Here is a 26,379-nt window from a genome sequence, read left to right on the forward strand (position 1 = left end):
GAGGCACCGGCAAACGATCTCTGATTGAGGAGCTTTCTTCGCGGGAGTAAAGCTATAGGGCAACTATACAGTCCTTCGGGAAAATAAAAAGGAAATATCTGACAATGATGAATGGACGGATGAAACTCATGGCACTACTGAGGTTGACTTTATTTGTTTGGATGATGCGGATAGAGGCTTAGCCTTAGGGCTAGAGCCAGGACTCTACAACATCCTCTTACCGTATCCTCAGTAGTAGTGTGGTGACTGGTAGGTAGGTTAGCGTTTTCAAGTTTTTTCTAGTTCAGATTCCTTAAACAAGTCTTGAAATTTTCACACTGATGTGCCTCTCGAGGTATAGTGCTTGTTAGTTGATTATACAGGTTAAAAAGTTTGAGGTGGGTTCGCTTCCAAGTCCAGAGACTGCCGCAACGTTCATCAAAATATATCTACATCAAATTGCAAGCTGTCTCGTCAAATCAAGGAGATCTCCAATTACAGGTGTAATTCTTCCATACCCACTCTCTTTCGTTCTTACTGTTCAATCAATTGCATAAACTATAATGCATGACCACATGGAAATTGTCAATGTACTACTTAGTTTTTGAAGTTGCTTGCATGCTAGTGTAAATCATTAATGAGCTTAACTTTATTGGAAATATTCCTAGGCAGCATGACGTCTTTAGTTAACCTTGGAATACGATTGTCTTAGGTCTAGGGTCAAACCATCTTAATGTTTGACACCTGGCCATGTGTGTGTTGACCTCTAGGACATAGCTATTACCCCTTTGTCGAAAGGATGCAAGACAAATTATAGTTCAGGAGCGAAGATCAAAAGAAATAGATTATAAAAAAAAAAGCCTACAATAAATGGCAATACAAGTCTATGATGTGCTTTAATGTTGGCCTATCGCCTTATTGATACTTGGTAGGCGAGGAGTATTCTACTCCAGACCGATGCCTTGGTTGGTAGGGGGTAGCCTTGCCTAAAGTGAGCTAATAGATTCCTGGATAATGCCTTGTGTTAAACATGGTACCAGGATCGATGTTAGTTTTGCCTTAGGAAGGTCGCCATTGTGTAAAAATTGTCACGTGCATTTTTTTTTTAAAAAAAAAGGCAAAAGGCTCCTGTAACTCTAATGTTTCTTGTGTCCCTAGACTCGTGGTATTAACTTGTTCTTAGAGTAGACACAGTGTGGTCATCTGTTTATTTATTAAGCTTGGTTATTTTCCTTGACTTAGGCCAGTTATAAACCTTGATTAACCTTTGACACCTTGCTAACTCTTGAATTCCTTTCAATAATTTTAAACTCCTATTAATTTGCTACACTAGCTCATTCATGTGACCCTTAAACTAAGTTCTCATAACAACATCCATTGTGGTCTAACATGCTTGAATTTATACACTTTATATCTTTTGAATTCCAGCATACTTTCACTCTACTTCCCTGTTTTGCAGACGGTCAACAACAACAACCCTCTCGAGCTTACCATACCATAGTTTCCGAGGACAGAATCTACATCAGGAAGGGGGGCATGTTAACCCATGAGACGGACATTGAGACATACTATGGTTTACGTCATTAATTTAAATATTCTGAGTCATGGGCCGGGCTTGTCGGCACCATTTGTCGGCACCATATGTTAAGGATGAAGGGATTGGGTGATCGCCGATGAGAGGCACACCTTGGATATCAGTAGGATAAGGGTTAAGGTCGGCCGGCCATGTATGGGCGCCCAAGTGTGAACGGCCAAGTCACCTATAAGAGTCAAATGTAACCCTAAAATCCTCATTCTCATGTGTTGTGAATAGAAGAGTGCTCTTGCCTTATCTCTTTGGTTTCCTTCTCCTGCGTGTGTGTGAGAGAGAGAGAGAGAGAGCGTGAGAGAGCGATCGAGCGCACTGTGTAGCGGCACGGCGGCGGCGGTGAGGCGGTAGAGCGGCGACGGCGGCTCCTCCTTCACGGCTGCGACGCGGGAATCCTTCAAGGCGGCGGTTGAGCGGTGAGTGACACACCCTTTGGCATTCTGTTTGAGCTCCCTTCCCTGGTTGTATGCTTGTAGCCATTCGTGGCTCGCATACAGTGTCTGGCAAGTCCCCAGCTACGACCTGTGCGACAAAAGCGCACATTTTTGGCGCCGCTGCCGGGGAGTTGCCCTGCACTAAGCTCCAGTTTGCAGCTCGGCTGCTGCGTGAACTTTAATCTGCACTGTAGGAAAGCGACTGTGTGTTTGTTGTTGAGGTGTTTCTGTGTTTTGCAATCTCTGTTTCTGCAATTTGTCTTCTGCATTTCTGTTTCTTTTGTTATTTTTCCGCTCCGCGTGTGGGCGCACGATCGGTTATCTGGTTTCTGCGTGTGAGAGGGATTTCTGAATCGCCAGGTGTGTGTGCGAACTGCACCGCGACCAAGGCTGAACCCTAAGGAAACCCTACAAAACTTATCTCACAAAAAAAAACAGAAAATAAAAAATAAAAAAATTATAAAAAATAAAAAAGAAAAAATTAAATTTTATTTTCAAAGAAAGAACCAAACATGTGGAGAGGAAAGATTTTCTAATTGGAGAAAAAATTTTTGAAAAGAAAGAACCCCAAATGACCCACGACCCACAACCCACAACCCACGCCCCGGCCGGTCTCGGTCTCGATCTTTTGATATATATATATAGGAGAGTGAGCCTCCATAGCTTTCTCTCAAGTGAGAGCTTATGGGAAGTTGTGCCCTATATGTAGCCCACTCCCCAAGGAGTAAAGTGAGCATGTGGGATAAAGCCCTCACCCTTTCCTCCACAAGCAAATAGGCTTTTGCCCCTTTCCCCCAAGGGAAACGGACTGTTTTGAGGACTACAGGAGCTCTGGATAGGCGAACACGGTGCTGTAAAGCACACTAGGACCCTTTGAACGATACGCTCGTTTCGAGCTATCACACGCCCTAGTCCAAGTTCGACCGTAGGTAAGGGGGTCAAAAACGGGTTAAAAACAACACAAAAACAAGTAAAAATGGGGTGCGAAACACCTAAGAAACCACTTGTGTGAGTTTCAAGGGTAGTTACCAACGCACGTAGGGTACCCACGTCACATGCATCTACGCTCTGGTCGGGTGCTAGAGCCTGAACCACTAGAAAGCATTTCAGTCTACGCAGGCTCACACCATCCCTCCACGTTGGCATCTTGGCCTTCGGCTGGAACCCAAGGGAGTGCGACCCAAGATCCACGAATAGTGGATAGTGGCTCATCCTCTGACTCAGAAGCCATGGAAGGGCACCCTACCAAGAACCCTGAGGAGACAAGCCAAAACATGCCAGTGTGGGCCCCACAACCCGGATCTAGCATGTTTAGTCGTCTAATAGAGACCTTTAGTAGAGCTACACGCTCTGAGCATGCGACAAGCGAAGTAAATGAGGAAGGAGGGGTAGTAGATTCGCCATTCACATCTTATGTAGACCCTACCCTCCCAAAGAGTGTCCATGTGGATATTCTACCCACTTCGTTTAATGAGGGCCCTACTGAGCTACCACATTCCGATGCTCTTCCTAAAGTAGAGGTCCCTAGAAGCCAATCCATAAGAAGTGACATTGCGTCCACTTCAAGAGAACCATTTGGCACACCAAGTCTAGATGGGATATTTCTCAATGAAAATTGGGAATATGATCTACACACAGAGACTCTAACGGACCTATACACGGGTTACACATACCATGTAGGTTGGTTAGAAGTCCGACGATCTACATCTAGCGCCACTAATCTAGAGGAGCAACAACACATGATATGTGAGGTGATTCATAGGATTATCCAAATTGAGAGGCAAAATAGGGGAGTGGACCTAGTTTCCACTGGCCCTATGAGGTTTTTGGATACGGGCAAGGCCAAACAACCAACCCTATCACAATTCCTCGGTGAGTCCCATAGACCCTTCATATGTTGTTTCGCCTGGAGTCTCAATGCAGGTTGAGCCCACGAGCAGTAACTTTACCTTTCCAACCTTGGCTCAACTTTCCATTAGGGAATCCACAATGCCTACCCCAATGATGAGCATGACAGAAAGTGCACCTGTTACCACTGTAGTTAGTACGACACCACTACCTAGTGGAACAGTACCTACAACAGTGCATGGTAGTGCCTATCGGCCTTATGTACCTATTGCTACTCATGCCCATGTAGCTCCTACGCCTCCTAGTATGCCAATGGCGTATGCTCCAAGACTGCCCTATCACAACCCTTATCCAAGAGGAGCTAGGCCTAGCTACATATCATATCCTACGTCATTTGCCAACCTACTCAGACCAACGCCAACTCCTATCAGCCAGGCTATCCCAGAAGTGCCTTCACCAACTATGCCTGCTCACTTAGGTGATCTCGCAGCATTTGCTCAGACGATCGGACGATCCATTGCAGAAAACATGCGGGGTATTCCTGAGAGAGAACCTAGAAGCAAGGCAGTACAAGTGGCTGAGCTCACTCAAAACTTCAGTGGTAACGAGGATGTTAGGAAGCACATTGAAGTCTTTGAACACGTGTGTGATTCCTTGGAAGAGCACAATGAGCTGCATAAGTGTAAAGCCCTAGGCTTAACCTTGAGTGGGAAGGCCGGAGATTGGTATCGAACCTTAAGGGTTGAAGAGCGCACTCACTACCCCACTCTCAAGAGATTGTTCTTGAAAGAATACATACATGAGGGTGTGCTTTGGGGAGTAGCATCTCAACTCCAAAAAGCTGAACGCGAGGAAGGGGAGTCCGTGAGAGACTTTATAAGTCGATTGAAGCATCTAAATTCTCGCTGCACTCCTGATGAACGCTTCAATAACAACCAACTCCTTGATAGATTCATCCGAGGATTGCGCCACGAGGACATTTACAATGGCCTAGTCATTAGAGGTCTTACAACGTGGGAAGCAGTCACTGCCAATGCAATCCAGTTAGAAGACAACTTGATGATTGCAGGTAAAAAGGTGTCTTCAGAAACAAAATCCGTTAGTTCACAAGTATCTGGGCACGAGCCAATGACAGTAAAACCTATTGCCAAGGAGCCCAAGATATCTGAAATGTCTGTGACCGACCTTACTAAGGCTCTCCAAGAATACTTCAGGGGTAATCGAGCTCCTCAGAATAGCCATATGTACCCAAGACGAGAGCAACAATGGTGTTCGGTGTGCTTAGGACCACATAGCACGAGTGAATGTCCCACATTTAGAGTTAAATTCAATGGGAATTGCAATGCATGTGGTAAGTATGGCCATCAATCTAAAGATTGCCTAACACTTAAGCGAATGTTGGCAAACCAGGCACCACTAGCTTGGTCAAACACACCTCAAGTACCCGCGCTAATGCCTGCACAACCTATCGAGCAACCGTCACAGCACATAGTTCCAAGGAATCCGAATGTAGTCCAGTCTGTGCCGTTACCACCGCCAGTGCTAGGACCACAACCTCCACATCCAAGGATTACCCCTGTAAACCAGATGGGTTGTGAGTCACATAGTGCGTGTGGGGATTATGAAGAGGAGATAGACTCCACTGCTCCATACGGGATTGATACGTTTGAAATGATTCCCCAGTACTACATGGAGGATCATTTCGGGCAAGTTAAGCCTGTATATCAAGTGGCTGCTCTTGCCACAAGGGGGCAAAACCTTAATACCTTGGCGAGGAGACCACCTCTTCAATGCTACGAGTGTGGTGGACCGCATCGTGTAGCGGAGTGCCCTAATAGGTTACAAAAGATCGCTACTCAGATGCAACCAAATCAAGGGAGCACATCGGGAATGCCGGTACTTACATGTAATCGTTGTCGCATAGATCACTTGATCGCTCAATGTCCACATAATCCTAATGCACCCAAGATTACGCCATTGAATTTGGTTGAGGTCACCAACCAAGCACGAAGAACCACACCCGTTGTACCCGCGAATGTAGTTACACGGTCAATGCTTCAAAATCAAAACTACATTCTTGAAGAGAGGGATACTGCATCAATCACTCAGGCAAAGAAAAAGAAAACACGACGAAAGAGATCGCTTAATGCCACGAGCTCCAAGCCCAGTTCAAAGACTAACATAGGGACAGGAGACGACCCCGTGTATATGAATGATCCTGAAGATGATTCTGATTCAATAGAAACCATGGGGACCAAAGCCACTACCTTAAGGGAGGAACCCACTCGGGAGCTCAACGAAGGAGAATCAAGCGAGTACATAAATAAGGGGAAACAGAAGGAAACTTCCTCGGCCCCACAACCAAGTCAGTTAATGCCCTCTCGACCTCCCAAACTGACTGAGACTCCCCAAGACAAGCCACGTGGGCCAAAAACCCTCAAGAAAAAGATTGGTACTTACCCAAACCCAGTTGAGGAGATTGAACAAGTGCAACACTTAAGGGGTTTGGTGGAAGAAACACAAAGAGAACTGGAACCAAACCCGAGAAAAGTCAAAATTCCAGATACAGTGTTTCCTACGCAAGTTCAACCTCACAGGAACCATAAACCGTTAGCGATACCTAGTATCATTCGGGAAGGAAGTGAGGATAGGACATCAGGAAGTGGGCAAACACCCTTCTTGCTGGAAAGAATGTTTAGTGAGGGAATGCCTGACCCCATTGAAGAGGAAGTGATTCCATCTTCACCAGTCCCTAGTCAAGGGGCGATATCTCGAAAAGTACCATTGAATGTGTCCAAGCTAATGGATTTCATGTCCTCCGAAATCAGAACCACAATCATATCCAAATTATACGGAGATCCTGAGCTATTCTTAGCTCTTCGGGCATTTCTCAATGGAGAACTTAAGGCGGGGCTACCACAATTTGCAAATATGGATAGACCCGACACGCTTCAAGATGAAGGGGAACATTGGGATCTACAACCCAACTTAGATGAAGATTCGGTCGTTGAAATACCTGTTAACAAGTTGGGACAGTACTTTGAAGGGGACGAATCTAATGCCACCCTCCCCATTACTACCAAGGGATTAACTCTAAAGGGAATCCTTGATGGTGGTGCTGGAGTGAGCATTGTGACTAAAAACTGTTTGGAATCCATGGGAAGACCTCACCTTGAAGTCACAAACATAGTGGTTAAGATGGCAAACGGAACCATAGCTAAACCTATTGGAATGTTAAGGGACCTCAAGATCAAGGTCCTGGGATACAAGGTAAAACATACCTTCATTGTAATGGATTTCTCCAAGCATCCTATGTCATATCAAATGATCTTAGGACGTCCTTTCATGAGGGAAGCACAAATGGTACATGACTGGTCGAAAAACCATGTCTACCTACAATTCTAGGACTCTGTCATTCGAGTTGATCTTGAGAATGGTCGTGCACATCCTTTAGGAAGCAAGGTTATCATTGATAATCGATCGGATACCACTATTCACTCTGCCCCATTAAGGTATTGCTATACATGCAAAAAAGAGACTGATGATGGGAAAGATTCTCCTTATATGGATGTCCTACCGGGTATGACTGAGTCGGATAACGTGGATTGGGTACACCTAGCGGCAACCATAGACACATGGGGAAATAGAGGCACAAGTTGGGTAACACCTGAGGGGCAAGATATGCCACCGTTAGTGCCAATAAACATGATAGGTGTTATGCACTTGACTCCTGATGGCGAGAACGTGGCAAACTCCACCGACACTGAAAGTAGCGAAGACTCTGACCAATGCAACTCTGAGTATGAATCTCAAGAAGAAACTGACCCTAAGCCTGATGGGGAAAATGAATCAAATATTCACCCAAATGTGGAAGCAAGGTGCTCAAGGCCTAGGACAATGACCTCCTGCAGTTCATCCGAAAGTGAAGATCGACCAAGTGAGTTCGAATCTGATAGAAACAAAAATCAAAAACTTGGTAAGAAGAAAACGAGACATAAGCGCCAACGCTATCGAGCTAATGTACGAACTGCAATAAACAAGGAGCGATCCACTGCAGAATGGCTTAGTTATGTAGGAGCCATTGATGCTCATCGGAAGATAGCGAATAATTGGGGACAATACCTCCAAAGTGTCATGTGGTGTATTCCGCAACCTCATGACGTCGCCCAATTAGAAATCGAAGAGAAGCCGAAACTAAGTCGTACTGCAAGAAGGCGGCGAAACCAAGAGTTGGCTCAACAACAAAAGGAAGCAGAATTGAAAGAAAAAAGCCTGGCACAACAAGAACCAGTAGACTTACACCCCGCACCCGAGCATTTCAAATCATTCACCACAGGGGAACGTAAAGTAGTCTACACAAAAGCCCAACGAACGCCTACCAATGGGAGTAGCGGTGTCTACGATGGCCGTGCGGTAGTTAAGGAGATAGACTTAGCAGATCCGGGTGAGGAGTCTAAACCAGTTTATATTGCTCAAGACCTCACCAAGGCGGAAGAAGCTGCACTTACGAAGCTTCTTAAAGAATTCAAGGACATATTTGCTTGGACATATCATGATATGAAGGGTGTTCCACCCTCGGTGGTGCAACACACGATTCCAATGATTAGCACTGCTAAACCAGTCCAGCAACGTCCCTACCCAATGAATCCTAAGTACGCAAAGATTGTACAAGAGGAAATTGAAAAGCTTGTAAAATGTGGATTCATATACCCTATTGAGCACTCAGAATGGGTTTCTCCGATAGTCATTGTACCAAAGAAGAATGGGAAACTCAGAGTGTGCGTTGATCTCAAAAAGGTTAATGCAGCCACCAGAAGGGATCATTACCCCTTGCCATATTCTGAACATGTGCTTGAAAGAGTGGCAGGCAAGGAGGCATATAGCTTTTTAGATGGGTACTCGGGTTACAATTAGATCACAATTGCAGACGAGGACCAAGCTAAAACAGCATTTATCACGGAGTTTGGAGTGTTTGCCTTTCGCGTCATGGCTTTTGGCTTGACCAATGCACCTGCAACATTCCAACGATTGATAAACACGGCCTTTAAGGAATATCTAAGGGACTTCTGTGAAGCTTTCTTAGACGATCTTTGTGTTCATTCCTCTTGGGATGAGCACTTGATGTGTTTACGAAAAATATTTGAAAGGTGTAGATTATATCGCATTTCCTTGAATCCTTTCAAATGCCAATTCTGGGTTAAACACAGAGTTATCTTAGGGCATATAGTGTCCAAAAATGGGATTTCCACTGACGAGAGTAAAATCAAGGTCATTTTGGAATTACCCCCACCCACCAACTACAAGGGAGTCCAACGCTTTATGGGCTACGTTGGTTATTATCGAAGGTTTATTCTCTTCTTCGCCGAGATAGCTCGACCATTGTATAAGCTTCTCATCGAGTTTATTTGGACCGAAGAATGTGACCGTGCCTATGAGCTATTAAAGAAGGCCTTGGCGAGTGCTCCAATCTTGAGAATGCCTAACTGGGATTTACTCTTCCATGTGCATATTGATGCATCAAACTTTGCTATTGGGTGTGTGTTAACTCAACCTAGAGAACACAAACTAGACTACCCCATTAGCTTTGCCAGTCGCCAGTTGAATGATGCTGAGATGAACTACACCACTACGGAGCGAGAAGGGTTGGCAATGATATATGCAGTAAGGAAATTTTGTTATTACCTCCTTGCCACCAAGTTTGTTTTCTATGTGGATCATCAAGCATTGTTGTATCTGGTAAACAAACCATGCTCCACAGGAAGAATCACACGATGGCTATTGATTCTTCTTGAATTTGATTTCACTGTTGTTGTGAGACCTGGCAAAAAACATGTTATGGCTGATCATTTGTCTCGCATACCTAATGGTGAGGCTCCTACGGGGGTTGATGATGACTTACCGGACACTTCCTTATTCATGGTCGAGACAATGCCTGAATGGAGTGAGAAGATTGTTAACTTTTTGGTTAATGGCTTTCCACCCAAGGAGCTTCGTAAAGATATAGCTCGAAAGCTAATCAAAGAATGCGAACCCTATTGCCTGATAGCCGGGACTCTTTATAAAAGAGGAAAGGATGACGTTCTTAGGCGTTGTGCCCGAGAGGATGAGTATCTATACATTTTGCAAGAGGCACATATGGGTGTAGCCGGTGGTCACTTCTCAGGAGACTTAACTGCGCGAAAGATCTTACAATCAGGGTATTGGTGGCCCACTATGTTCCGAGATGCATCACTCTTTGTGAAGGGTTGCGATGAATGCCAACAATACAAGAAACCCCAGAGGAAAGATCAGATGCCCCTACATCCAATCAAAGTAAACCAACCATTTGAAAAGTGGGGTTTAGACTTTGTAGGTCCAATTAGCCCAGCGGCCTGAAACACACAATCTCGCTATATTATTGTGGCCACTGACTATATGACCAAATGGGCTGAAGCGAAAGCGACACATAAGGCAGATGCAAGGACAACAGCCAAGTTCCTCTTTGAAAATATAATCACACGATTCGGTTGTCCTTTTGAACTTGTGAGCGACAATGGTACGCATTTTATAAATGAAGTGATTAAGGAGCTCACAACAAATTTCATGATATCCCATCATAAATCTACTCCTTACTATCCGCAAGCGAATGGCCAAGCCGAGAGTACCAACAAGACTTTAATCTCTATTTTGACAAAGACAGTTGAAGCTCATCGCACGGATTGGGATCTAAAGCTTACGACAGCTTTATGGGCCTATCGTACTGCGTACAAAGTGGCTATTAATTGCACACCATTCAAAATGGTATATGGCCAAGAAGCAGTCATGCCGTGGGAATTTGTCATTCCTAGTCTTCGTGTTGCTACTCAAGAGGGATGGGATGGTAATCCTTTAGCAGAGCGTCTGTATATCCTTGAGCGGCTAAACGAAGAAAGACAATTGGCTGTATACAATGCCCTTGTGGAGAAGGATAGAAGGAAAAAATGGTTTGATCGCCATCTAAAGGACAAGGACATCAAGGTGGGGGATAAAGTCCTGATGTATGGAGTGCGAAATGAAAAGAAGAAGCTCAAATATGCTGGTAAGGGACCATATAGAGTATGTGAAATCACCCCGCAAGGTACCATCAGAGTGGAGACTCTCGACGGAGTTGAAACCATTGGATTCCTTAATGGGAGTAAATTCAAACGATACTATGACCCCCTAAGCCAGGAGGAGTTACATGCAATCCATCAAAAGAAGACAGCTAAAGAACAAGCTGAGCTTAAAAAGATACAAGCGAGAGTCGAAGCCAAAGAACGTCAACAGCGTGCTAGGCGACAACGAGAAGCCAACTTGGGAATTACGCAAGTATTTTTCGAGGAAGCAGAGGAGGATGCACTGGAATCTGACCCACCTCTAAGATACCCAATTGAGTTACAGAGTCCTTACGGGGAGGTGCTGTATAATGCATTATTGGATACAGGAGCTCAACACAATTTGCTATCATATGGCGTGTGGTGTCAACTGGGAACACCACCTTTATCCAAGAGTTCTATCCAAGTTCAAGGAATCAACAAGAAGAAAACCCCTGTCTCAGGAATTCTGCACACTCCGGTTGCTTATGACAAGGGAACCATTATTCAAAGCTTTTTGGTTATGCCTGCTGGCACCATGGAAGGGACTGTAATCTTAGGGCGCAAATGGATGATGGCCACCAAGTGCAATATCGATTGGGCAACCAGACAAGTCACAACGCAAGAACCAACACTAGGTCTGACCGCTCAAAATCCCGCACCTAAGTCATCCACTCAAATATTAGATAATGAAAAATCACAAAGTCTAGTGGCAAAACCATCTTCGATTGTTGGCCACCCCTCTAACGCTTCAACGCCAAGAGTGGAAACAGGCAAGGTGGTCCCTAAAGCTTCGCTTACTATGCCAAAGAGTACATACAAATGGGTCCCCAAAGCTTCGTTAACAGCTACTTCCCCTGCTCAATCTCGTTCAGCCACCAAGAAACCTCGTAAAAGGAAAGCAGCTACCCACCCGAGAAAGGGCAATGTAACATCGCGATGGATCCCTAAAAAATTATTAGTAGCCCAAGGGTACTACGAGGGAAATGACCAGATTTGGGTCCCTAAACATAAGCTGAATCCCTCTACATCACCTGTAAAACCTTGCAAACCAATTGTTGCCACCCCAATGATAATTCAAGATCGTGGTAAGGGAAAGGTAACAGAGTGCTCCACACCACTTCTTCCAGAGTTAGTTTAGATTCCCAAACGATATCGATCATTACCACCTAGCTCAGGAAGGAGGGAGCCACATGAAGCTTCTAGCTCCTCATGCCACGCTGATATAGAAGTTTCTACATGCTCTACACCTACTCTTGCCAGCACCCAACAAAAAATCGATGAGTCTACGTCTCCCCTTGTAATAGTATCATCGGAAACCATTTCCTCCATTCGTCAATGGGAGCGTACACTACCATCTCTGCAATTGGATGTGGCCACAAGGGTCATAAAAAGCTATCTGCCCACATCACAACCTATGACCCGCTGGACAAATTGGTTCCAAGAGGCTGCAACATCATTGCAAATAATATGATCTACCCAAGGAAAGGGGGAGCATGTACTCACGCTCGACATTCTAATGCTTCCTCCTTAACCTTCTCCCCTGACCATGTAATTGCCAAATTCAAGGGGATGTATATATTGATAAAAAACAGGAGCAGGATGTAACACACACAAGAGAAGCAAACCCTAATCCATAATCATCAACCATAAAGAAGGAGAGAAGCCATAGTCACCATCTCTCTCACACACACAAAGGAGAACACAACATAGTGTTATGTCCACACTACAAGTAAACCTAATGTAATGTCCACACCACACATGACCAGCTAGACGCGGTCATAAACACACCACACGATATCTATCTACCATACTGTCACTCTGTCAGCACCCATGTGCTATCCTCCAGCTGTATACGAGCTTGACATTTCAACACTCCCCCTCAAGCTCGACATGTCCATCTCTAGGACTCCCAATCTAGTACGAAAATACTCGAACTTATCCTTACCAAGTGCTTTGGTAAAGATATCTGCAACCTGCTCATCTGTCTGCACATATGTCAAATCAACATGCCCATCTAGCACCTTCTCTCTGATGAAGTGATAGTGGACCTCAATATGTTTGGTCTTGGCATGATAAACTGGGTTGCTAGCAAGCTGGATACTACTCATGTTGTCACAATGAATGACAACTCTCATATCATTCTGTAGCCTGACATCATCTAGCAACTTCTTCAACCACATAGCCTCACACGCAGCTATGGCTGCTCCACGATACTCTGCCTCTGTGGTAGATAAAGCAACTGTAGGTTGCTTTTTACTGCTCCAGCTCACAGCGCCACTACCAAGGCTGAAAACATAGCCACTGGTAGATCTCCTGTAGCCTGACATCATCTAGCAACTTCTTCAACCACATAGCCTCACACGCAGCTATGGCTGCTCCACGATAGTCTGCCTCTGTGGTAGATAAAGCAACTGTAGGTTGCTTTTTACTGCTCCAGCTCACAGCGCCACTACCAAGGCTGAAAACATAGCCACTGGTAGATCTCCTGTCATATGCACTACCGGCCCAATCTGCATCTGTATATCCATAGACATGCATGTCTTTTCCTGCCTCATAGAAAAGACCATAATGCGCGGTAGTTTTGACATATCTCAGAATCCGTCTCACAGCATCCAAGTGAGGTTTACAAGGACTCTGCATAAACTGACTCACCAAACCAACTGCATAACTGATATCTGGCCTCGTAATGGTCATGTAGATAAGACTACCAACCATTTTCCTGTACATGGTGATATCATCAAGCTCATCACCCAAATCAGCCCTAAGCTTCATGTTTTGCTCTAATGGTGTCAACATTGGTTTGCATGCTGTCATACCATACTTTGCCAGCATGTCAAGTGCATATTGCCTTTGCACCAACCATATACCCTTGCCTGTTCTAATCACCTCAATGCCAAGAAAGAACCTCAAATCACCAAGGTCTTTCATATCAAACTCTTTGCATAAAGAGGCCTTAACCTCATCAATGCCTTTCCCACAATCACCTGTGATAATCAAATCATCAACATAAATGACTATCATCATGATACCATCATGTGTCTTCTTCACATAAAGTGAAGAGTCTGCATTTCCAACCACAAATCCAATACTGACAAGATATCTGCTGATCTTGTCACTCCAAGCATGAGGTGCTTGTTTCAAACCATAGAGTGCTTTCTTTAACCTGCAAACAAAGGTCGGATATTTTGGATGTACATAACCTTCTGGCTGTTCCATGTACACCTCTTCTTGTAGATCACCATTCAAGAAAGCATTCTTGACATCCATTTGATGTAAAGCCCAACCTTTTTGTGCTGCTAATGCAATGATAGACCTCACCGTAGCCATCTTAGCCACTGGGCTGAAAGTTTCATCATAATCAAGACCATAAGTTTGTGCATATCCTTTAGCGACCAGCCTTGCCTTATGTCTCTCTAGGCTGCCATCTGACTTGCACTTTACCTTATACACCCATTTGCAACCAATTGCATTCTTTCCTTGAGGTAACTCAGCCAATTCCCATGTATCATTTTTGTCCAAAGCATCCATCTCTTCATCCATGGCTTTCTGCCATACATGCTCTCCAATAGCCTCTGAATAGCATGTGGGTTCCACATGCTTTACCATAGATGTCATGTATGCATAATGCATAGCAAAATCTCTATATGTCAATCTTTCCACTGGATATCTGACTCTCTGGGATCTCCGCAATGCATGCGGATCACTCTGTACACCTGTAACTCTGGCATGTGGTGGCACATATCTGTCCTGCCTAGCACCAGGTGTGCGTACAACAGGTATCCTGAGCTCCTCATCCAAACTCTCTGAGCTAGAAGACTCATAACCTGTGATCCCAATTCCCTCGACTTTCTTCTTGCCTTTATCCATAGCACTACTCCCAGTGCTCACACTCTCATGTCTCAGACGTCCTGACCATGGACGTACACTGCTACTACTCTCAGCTTCTGTTGCTGGCCCAGACATAGTAGTAGAACTAGAACTTGCTTGTGATGGCAAGTTCACAGGTACATTAGCCTCAAGTGTGTCAATGACTCCCTCATCTTTGGCTTTATACCAACTAGCAAGCTCATCAAATACAACATCTCGTGAGATGACTACTTGTCTAGTTTGAGGGTTATAGCATTTGTAAGCCTTTCGATCCTGTGCATATCCAACAAAGACACATTTCTCTGCTTTAGGATCCAACTTCCGTCTTCTTTCATCAGGCACATGAACATAAGCTACACATCCAAAGACTTTCAGATGTCCAATATCTGGCCTGTAACCTGTAAGTCGCATCTCAGGCGTGCTTCCATGAATGGCTGCTGTAGGTGATTTGTTCAGGATATACACTGCAGTAGCACATGCTTCTGCCCAATAGTAATCTGGCATGCTCTTTTCATTAAGCATTGCCCTTGCCACTTCACATATGACACGATTCTTTCTCTCAGCCACACCATTCTGCTGAGGTGTATACCTGCATGTCAACTGTCTTCTTATCCCATGCTTCCGCAAGAAATGCTCAAATGCTTTTGAGGTGTATTCACCACCTCCATCTGTTCTCAGGCACTTAATCCAACAGCCATATTGTTTTTCTACAAGGGCTTTGAAATCCATGAATTTTTCCAGCACTTCACTCTTCTCTCTCAAAAAATATATCCATGTCATCCTGCTGAAGTCATCTATAAATGTCACATAGTATAGACTTCCTTTGATAGATGGGTTTTGTGCTGGGCCCCATACATCACTGTGCACTATTTCAAGTGGTCTATTACTCATGTTTCCTTCTCTAGGAAACCTCAACCTTGCCTGCTTCCCAAACTGACAGGCTTCACAAACATGCATATGACCATCATATTTGAATCGAGGCAATCCACTGACAATGCCCCTTGTTTGCATGTTCTTTAATCTCTGTATATTGACATGGCCAATCCTCTTGTGCCACATGTCAATGTCCTGCACAATCCCATTGCTCTTTGAAAACATGGCTGAGCTCAATTCTGGTATGCCTGCATCCAATTTGAACAACCTTCCTTCCTTCTTGCCCTTGGCAACCAATCTACAGCCATGCTTGAAATCTTCCACAAAACAGCCTTTCTCATTGAATCTTACTTGTAATCCCTGCTCAACCATTTGGCCTACTGATGCCAAACTCTTTGTAATGGATGGTACATATAACACTTCTGACATATTTTTCACATTTCCATCATGCATCTTCAAAGGCACACTGCCAACATGTGTTATAAGATGCTGAGTATCATCTCCTGTGACCACATAACCATTTGTATCCAATGGTTGCATCTTCTCAAACCACTCACCATGACATGTCATGTGGTTTGAGGCACCTGAATCCATATACCATGACTCATCTCGAGCATTCTAAGAATCCATTGTCCCCATAACATGCTTCATTGCAAAAAGATGGTTTGAACTCCCATCATTGTTACTGGTAGATGCATAATTTCCATGTTGTGGTCTTCCATTCCTCACATCATTCTGCTTTTTGTAACAATCTTTTGCCAAATGTCCAAGTTTTCCACAATAGTAACATTCAATCCCATTCAAATTTTGTTGAGGACCTTGCCATCGTCCTCTACCACGAGCACCTGTTCCAAATCTCCCCCTATGGGATTGAAATCCACGACCTCCACGTGATCCAAATGATGACTGTGAATTCTGAAAATTCTGATTTGATTGTGGTTGCCTGTCATTCCAACCACGTCCTCCACGGCCTCGAGGGGTAAATCTCCCCCTGCCTCGAGAGCCTCTAGATGAGTAAAAAGCCTGATTTCTTGCATGTTCATCATTGCTTGACGAGGATGCACCACCTGTAACACTCATACCACCAAGGCCAAGCTTCAATTCTTCCACAATGAGCAATGACACAAGCTCATTAAAGTCTGGCATTCCTCCCAATCTTACTGAGATGGAAGTGTCAAAAGATTTGTATTCTTTGCCTAAACCACGCAATGTGAGTGCAACCAAATCATCATCATCCATTGGGGCATGGATCGATGACAAGGAATCTGCATAACCCTTGATTTCCTGAACATACTCATGTATGCTCCTATTCCTTCGTGTTACACTGTGAATCTGTTGCTTTAGTTGTATCTTCCTTGCACCAGTGTCTGTCTCATACATTCGGCACAATATACCCCATGCTTCTTTCGGTGTATCTGCATCTTGGATGTGAATAAGCAAGGCATCTGTTACACATATTGAGAAATAATGCAACACCTTCGAAGACCGCTCTACCCACTGCTTGTGAGCCAGTAACTGAGCATTATTTGGTTGAGGAGGTAGGTATGGCTCCGGATCTTCCTCCGAGACAAGACTCCATAAACCTTTTCCTTTCAAAAAACTCTTCATTCGAAACTTCCACACTTGGAAGTTAGTGCGATCAAGCTTCTCGCCAACAATCTGTATTGGACCATCTCCCATTGTTGCAAAAGAATAGAGTAGATGTACCCTTTCGATGCAATGTATGAAGTACCTGTAATGCTCCAAATCTTACCAAATCACATCAAATGCTTGTAAATTGTGTGCATTAACATCCCACAATGGTTCACCAACAATGTACACTCGATCAAAGTTGAAATCAAATGAAACTCCTTCACAAAAAATTTTCTGGTTTTTTTTCTCGCCAGTAATTTCTCGCCAGTAACCAGTCAAGATTATGCTCTAAATCCTTCAAATCTTGTCCAAATTCAATGATTCAACTTGCAATGGCTTCCCAACACATTGCTCCAACATATCCTAGAAGGGTTTGATCCAATTCTTCAAGGGGAATGAGAATCATCAATTTTTGTAACCTCTGGTTTGAATTTTTCTGCATCTATCAGGTACCACCTCTCACTAAAATTGTTCTATCTCCTTCAAATCTTCTCCAAATCCAAAACTTTTTGATTCAAAAGTTTAGCAACTCATAGGACTCTACTTGTACCAGAGGAATTTGGCCAATTTGATATAGACAAGGATTAATGCCTTGATTAAAACTACTCTGTTTCTGGACAGACTTTCTGTAAACCTGCACACCTCTGATAAATCACTTCAATGAGCTCCAAATACATGAAATGAGCTGCAACCAAGCATCACAAGGCCTTAGAAATGTGTTTTCTAAACTCCCCAAGCTTTGAATCATTCACTTTGGTGACCAAATGAGTGAAATAGATGAAATCTAATCAAACTCTTCAGAAATCTGCACAGAAAAGCGCCGCCTGCTGTTGTGGGCTGTAGAGAGAGGGGAAATCTCAATTGACTTGATAGGCTTGTTAGAAATGACCTAATCTACCTTGGGTATGAAGGGTTTAGCTCAATTTTCTTTGTAGCTTCTGCAATTGATCCTCCACGGGGGGTATGTCCACTGGTTTTGTGAAAAACCAGAAACTTTTACATAAATCCACTTTCACTTGATTTTAATCAAATCTGTATGCATCAATCTGCTTCAAGATTCTGTATGTTGCTTGTGCCCCACTTTGTTAATGCATTTCCAAGTCCAAATACATGTGCCTTTGTGTAAACATTTGCCAAGAGTATACATTCACTTCAAGCTTTCCATGAAAGCTTAGAGAAAAAACCAGAATTTTTCACTTGCTTTATGCCCTTCAATCTTCACTGAACCTGCTCTTTGATACCTGCAATCCGCAGAGGGGGTCTTGCTACACTCACCAATGGTCCTTAGCTCTCAGATCTGATGCCGGTGTGTGCTCCACAGCTTTTCCTTTGCTCCAAGCTCCAATGGCTTCCTTCACAGCTTTTTCTTCTTCTTCTCTCTTCTCTCACTCACTCTCACAACTGACCTAATGAGCTCTTGGCTCTGATACCATGATAAAAAACAGGAGCAGGATGTAACACACACAAGAGAAGCAAACCCTAATCCATAATCATCAACCATAAAGAAGGAGAGAAGCCATAGTCACCATCTCTCTCACACACACAAAGGAGAACACAACATAGTGTTATGTCCACACTACAAGTAAACCTAATGTAATGTCCACACCACACATGACCAGCTAGACGCGGTCATAAACACACCACACGATATCTATCTACCATACTGTCACTCTGTCAGCACCCATGTGCTATCCTCCAGCTGTATACGAGCTTGACATTTCAACATATATATAGCTTCATACATTTTATTTTATTTTATTTTAAAAAAAAAACAAAGAAAAGAAAAACAAAAAATAGTAAAAAGAGCAAGAGCACAAAAACAAGCGAAATATCCGTATACAATCAAGAACTAGATTGACATGTCATAAACCTACTGATGCTATATCTGTGTTGCAGATATGGCAGATGCCCGATCATCATACACTTCACCCACTCCTACCTTTGGTGAGAGGTATCATCTATACCTTTCTCAGATATTCCACATGTGCTATCCTGTAATTGAAACTGAATGGGATAATATAGATGTACTAGCCAGAGAAGAAAATGTTGAGGAATTAGAATGGCTAATTCGCCTATTGACCATGACTGACCCCTACTCCGTAGAGGACATATCCCCGATAGCCCAATGCTTTCCTTTTCCACAAGATGACTATCCTTACATGGCTACATTTTTGATGAGTTTATGTGGATGGGAAAATGAAAAGGAAATATCTGACAATGATGAATGGACGGATGAAACTCATGGCACTACTGAGGTTGACTTTATTTGTTTGGATGATGCGGATAGAGGCTTAGCCTTAGGGCTAGAGCCAGGACTCTACAACATCCTCTTACCGTATCCTCAGTAGTAGTGTGGTGACTGGTAGGTAGGTTAGCGTTTTCAAGTTTTTTCTAGTTCAGATTCCTTAAACAAGTCTTGAAATTTTCACACTGATGTGCCTCTCAAGGTATAGTGCTTGTTAGTTGATTGTACAGGTTAAAAAGTTTGAGGTGGGTTCGCTTCCAAGTCCAGAGACTGCCGCAACGTTCATCAAAATATATCTACATCAAATTGCAAGCTGTCTCGTCAAATCAAGGAGATCTCCAATTACAGGTGTAATTCTTCCATACCCACTCTCTTTCGTTCTTACTGTTCAATCAATTGCATAAACTATAATGCATGACCACATGGAAATTGTCAATGTACTACTTAGTTTTTGAAGTTGCTTGCATGCTAGTGTAAATCATTAATGAGCTTAACTTTATTGGAAATATTCCTAGGCAGCATGACGTCTTTAGTTAACCTTGGAATACGATTGTCTTAGGTCTAGGGTCAAACCATCTTAATGTTTGACACCTGGCCATGTGTGTGTTGACCTCTAGGACATAGCTATTACCCCTTTGTCGAAAGGATGCAAGACAAATTATAGTTCAGGAGCGAAGATCAAAAGAAATAGATTATAAAAAAAAAAAGCCTACAATAAATGGCAATACAAGTCTATGATGTGCTTTAATGTTGGCCTATCGCCTTATTGATACTTGGTAGGCGAGGAGTATTCTACTCCAGACCGATGCCTTGGTTGGTAGGGGGTAGCCTTGCCTAAAGTGAGCTAATAGATTCCTGGATAATGCCTTGTGTTAAACATGGTACCAGGATCGATGTTAGTTTTGCCTTAGGAAGGTCGCCATTGTGTAAAAATTGTCACGTGCATTTTTTTTTTTTTAAAGGCAAAAGGCTCCTGTAACTCTAATGTTTCTTGTGTCCCTAGACTCGTGGTATTAACTTGTTCTTAGAGTAGACACAGTGTGGTCATCTGTTTATTTATTAAGCTTGGTTATTTTCCTTGACTTAGGCCAGTTATAAACCTTGATTAACCTTTGACACCTTGCTAACTCTTGAATTCCTTTCAATAATTTTAAACTCCTATTAATTTGCTACACTAGCTCATTCATGTGACCCTTAAACTAAGTTCTCATAACAACATCCATTGTGGTCTAACATGCTTGAATTTATACACTTTATATCTTTTGAATTCCAGCATACTTTCACTCTACTTCCCTGTTTTGCAGACGGTCAACAACAACAACCCTCTCGAGCTTATCATACCATAGCTTCCGAGAACGGAATCTACATCAGGAAGGGGGGCATGTTAACCCATGACGGACATTGAGACATACTATGGTTTACGTCATTAATTTAAATATTCTGAGTCATGGGCCGGGCTTGTCGGCACCATATGTTAAGGATGAAGGGATTGGGTGATCGCCGATGAGAGGCGCACCTTGGATATCAGTAGGATAAGGGTTAAGGTCGGCCGGCCATGTATGGGCGCCCAAGTGTGAACGGCCAAGTCACCTATAAGAGTCAAATGTAACCCTAAAATCCTCATTCTCATGTGTTGTGAATAGAAGAGTGCTCTTGCCTTATCTCTTTGGTTTCCTTCTCCTGCGTGTGTGTGTGAGAGAGAGAGAGAGAGAGAGAGCGTGAGAGAGCGATCGAGCGCACTGTGTAGCGGCACGGCGGCGGCGGTGAGGCGGTAGAGCGGCGACGGCGGCTCCTCCTTCACGGCTGCGACGCGGGAATCCTTCAAGGCGGCGGTTGAGCGGTGAGTGACACACCCTTTGGCATTCTGTTTGAGCTCCCTTCCCTGGTTGTATGCTTGTAGCCATTCGTGGCTCGCATACGGTGTCTGGCAAGTCCCCAGCTACGACCTGTGCGGCAAAAGCGCACAACTAGATGTTGTGCATTCAGATGTATGGGGTCCTACGAAGACCGTGTCTATGGGAGGCTGCAGGTACTATGTCACTTTTATTGATGACCACACAAGGAAAGTGTGGGTATATTTCATGAAGGAGAAGAGTGAGGTGTTCACTCACTTCCAGAATTTCAGAGTTTTGGTTGAAAAGCAAACAGGGAAATATGTAAAGTGCCTAAGGTCAGATGGAGGGGGAGAATACTTCTCCAATGAGTTCTCTGAATTTTTGAAGAAGAATGGTATTCGGAGACAGTTCACATGCAGATACACTCCGCAGCAAAATGGAGTTGCTGAGTGGAAAAACAGGCACATTGCTGAGATTGCGCGAGCATTGATGGAAGAGAAGAATATGCCGCATTGCTATTGGGCTGAGGCTGTTTCTACTGCAGTATACATCATGAACAGGACTCCAACTGCAGCCATACATGATGTAACTCCAGAGGAGAGGTTTACTGGCAGAAAACCAGATTTGTCTCATCTGAAAGTCTTTGGATGCATTGCATATGTGCATGTGCCAGATGAGCTGAGAACTAAGCTGGATCCGAAAGCTGAAAAATGTGTGTTTATTGGATATTCCCTTGAGCAAAAGGGATACAGGTGTTATAACCCTGCTACACGTGAGTTGAGGGTAAGCAGGGATGTTGTCTTTGATGAGATGAGCAGCTGGTATGCTGCTGAAAAAGAAGCTGTTGGGGCTGATGTGAGTGGAAGTGTGGTTGCACCGAATGTAGGTCAGCAATCACAGTCTTTGAGTGGACCAGGAGAGTCCTCATCTAGTGGGTCTGTTGATAGACCATGGAGTGGCAGGCTGTGTCATAATACCAGCCCTGCAAATGTGATTACTACATCACGTAAAGGAAAAGAGAAAGTGGTTGAGCCCCTTGGTATGCCTGACATTTCTGCAGGGCATTCTCATGTTGATGGAGAGTCTAGTGGCTCAGATATGAGCCTTGATGAGGAGCTTGGGATCCCAGCTATGAGAACACCTGGTGTAAAGAAGGCTATGGAAGCCATGAATGAAAAGCTGCGAAGATCAGGGAGAGTGAAGAACCCTGTGCAGAGATTTACATATGATGGTTATGTGGCACATCACTATGCATATATGGCAAAGGTTGTGCAGGTTGTTGAGCCCACATGCATTGATGAGGCTGTTGGAAATGTGCATTGGGAGAAAGCTATGGATGAGGAGATGGATGCACTATATGGAAATGAAACTTGGGATTTAGTGCAATTGCCTGAAGGCAAGAAAGCCATTGGATGCAAGTGGGTGTACAAAGTTAAACATAACAGTGATGGAAGCATAAACAGGTACAAGGCTAGATTGGTAGCCAAAGGATATGCGCAGACATATGGGATTGATTATGAGGAAACTTTCAGCCCAGTTGCCAAGATGGCAACGGTGAGAGTTGTGATAGCAGTGGCTGCGTCAAAGCAATGGTCTTTACATCAGATGGATGTAAAGAATGCATTCTTGCATGGGGATTTGCAAGAAGAGGTGTATATGTTGCAGCCACCTGGTTATGAGGATGTGGGTCACCCCGAGCATGTTTGCAGGTTGAAGAAAGCCTTGTATGGCTTAAAGCAAGCACCAAGAGCATGGTCTGACAAGATTTCTGAATATCTTGTCACTATTGGCTTTCATGTAGCCAATGCAGATTTCTCATTGTATGTGAGACATGGTGATAGAGGGGTTGTGCTTGTTGTCATCTATGTAGATGACTTGATCATTACGGGGAACCATGATGCAGAGATCTTTGATGTAAAGATCTTGCTTAGACAGAAGTTCGAGATGAAGGATCTGGGGGAGCTCAGATATTTCTTGGGCATTGAGGTGATTAGGTCACCACATGGTATTGGATTACTGCAGAGATAGTATGGCTTGGACATGTTGTCCAAGTATGGTATGACAGGCTGTAAGCCTATTTCTGTGCCATTGGATCAGAATGGCAAGTTGAGTGCAGATTCAGGAGAGATCTTGGAGGATCCTACTATGTACAGACGCATAGTAGGAAGTTTGATCTACATGACGATCACCAGACCAGATTTGAGCTATGCTGTTGGGTTGGTGAGTCAGTTTATGCAGGTTCCACGAAAACCGCATTTGGATGCAGTGAGACGCATACTGAGGTATGTGAGGTCTACTTTGCATTGTGGACTATTCTATGAGACTGGGACAGAGATATGTGTACATGGGTACACGGATGCTGATTGGGCTGGTAGTATCTCAGATAGAAGATCTACCAGTGGATTCATGTTTTCTTTGGGGAGTGCTGCTGTGACTTGGAGCAGCAAGAAGCAGCCTACGGTTGCTCTATCGAGTACAGAGGCCGAGTACAGAGGAGCTGCTATGGCAGCATGTGAGGTAGCTTGGTTGAGAAAGCTACTTGCAGATTTGGGTCTATCAGTGGATAGACAAGTTGTCATTTTCTGTGACAACATTAGCAGTATACAGTTGGCCAGGAACCCAGTCTTTCATGCTCGTACGAAGCACATAGAGGTCCACTATAACTTCGTCAGAGAGAAGGTCTTGGCAGGAGACCTTGACCTTGTTTATGTCAGCACAGAGGATCAGGTAGCTGACATCTTCACCAAAGCATTGGGTACAGAGAAGCTCCGCAGATTCAGGGCTTCACTTGGTGTACATGAGATGGAGTTGAGCTCGAGGGGGAGTGTTGAGATATCGAGCTCTAGTGAGGCGGTGGACACTGATGACCCGCCTGGGGGATAGGCCCCACACTTACACCACTGGCATGGTTGGTGAGATCTTGGGTGATATGCAGCCAGTGGGATGACAGGCTGTGTGACAGCCACTCTAGAGACTGGCATAGTTATAGCGCCAGCTCATTTAGTCGGGTTCACACTATAGAGAACCCGTGTATGTATTGGTTGAGTACCTTTCATATTATTGTGTACTCTTATCTTGTATATGGTGTGTTGAGTGTTGAGTAGAGAAGAAGAAGATTTTCAGCCTCTCACCTTGTGTGTTCTCTATTAGGGTTTTGTGAGTGTGTGTGTGCTTGCAAGAGCTCAAGCTCTCTTCCCCCCTGCATCTTTTCATTATTCATAAAGTAATTTCATCTAAAATAAAATACCCATAAATTCAATATGCTAGGAATTTCTCTTTTCCCATCTAAATGATGGAATTCCAAATGTCATAGGAATTCCTCTTTTAACATTAAAAATGAATTACTAGAAATTTCTCTTTTGCTAATTACTATTTATGCATAAACATAAAAATCAAATTTTCCATGATTATAATGAGAATCATTCAATTAATCTAGGATGATTAATCCTAGAATATGGTAGGAAGTCCTCTTTTCATAATATAAATGAAAATGATTTATGTGTTTATTTTTCAGAAATTTTACCATAGCTCTGCTGCTGCTGCTATTTTTACTGATAATTCTCAATAAATTTGAAAGAATAAAGTTTAGTATTATTCATGTGACTAGAATAACCACTAATTGGATCATTATCCAATTATGGATTGATTCTTAATTTTACCATAAATTAAATAGCATAAAAGTATTAAAAGCCATTATTTTGGCCTCCAATTAGACAAGCATAGAAATTACTTTTAGATTAGAGAAATGCTTCATGAGAAGCTTCATTTGAGTTGAGAATAGGTCATACGAATGACCATTCTTTGGGGGAGAGAGAGAAATGCTTAAAAACCATTATAAATTAAGCATAAATGGAAATTTATGTATTTCTTCATTACAATACATTAAAGAACTTCAATAGTATTCAAAAGCCATTCAAATTAATGCTTCTCAAGCTTGAGAGGGATTAAGAAAAGAAACATTTGGTGATTTAAGAAAAAGAAGACAATAATCCATACTTCACCTCCTAAATTACTTGATTCTTTGATCACAGTAGAGGTCCCCAACCAATCAATTGGTTTGGTATGTTGTTGGATCACCAAGGAAGATTGAAGAGAGAGAGAAGCTCCAATCTCTTTAATTTGTAGAGGATAATAGAAAATATCATTATTTCAGTATATAATACTGGCATGGTATAGTTCTCATATTTTTTTACAAAGGGCTAAGGATCTATTTATAGGTGAGGGAGGCCGCTAACCAAGTCCAACTAGTTTCTAGAATTTTCCAGGTTCAGTTTGGGTGAATTTCGACGAGATTTGGACCTAGTTTGGCTCCCTTTTGATTTGGACCTAGTTTGGCTCCCTTTTGATTTGGACCTAGTTTGGCTCCCTTTTGATTTGGTTTGATCTAGGAGAGAGGAGAGATAAAAATATCACAATATTTTTGAGTTTAAAACTCCACCACACAAGTGAAATAGGTGCCTCCTTGAAGAGCTCCCTTCTTCCTACCAGGGTGTCAAAATTGAATCATTATACCCAAAATTGAATCATTATACCCAAAATATCTTGTTTTTTTAGTAATAATCATAGGTTTTTACTAATAAACCTTGTCCTTAGGTCAACTCTTCATCTTATGTGAGCATTTACTCATTTTTGGGGGTTTTTCTTTTATAAATTGGATTTATCTCCTCCCCACACTTGGATTGATCCTATTGGCCCATAGGAACCTTAATTGGACCATAATCCAAAAAATTCTGAAAATCTAGACCCTTAGGCTAAGGTCCTTTATACTTCTTTTCAATTAATTCCAAATGCACATTGGAAAGTTCTTTTTGAATTTATGTTTCAGGGGAAACCATTTTAGACACTAGGAGAACTTTTATATCCAAAAATAAAATTTAATTTTGGATTACCTCTCTCTAGATATTTTCTCTCTCTAGACTAAAACAGGGTAAAACATAATCTTTCTTTTATTTCAAAGAGGGGAATAATTACAAGATCAGAAGGG

The sequence above is a fragment of the Cibotium barometz genome, chromosome 9 (assembly GCF_041138505.1).
Source record: "Cibotium barometz isolate CiBa-2024 chromosome 9, ASM4113850v1, whole genome shotgun sequence".
Classification (NCBI taxonomy): domain Eukaryota; kingdom Viridiplantae; phylum Streptophyta; class Polypodiopsida; order Cyatheales; family Cibotiaceae; genus Cibotium; species Cibotium barometz.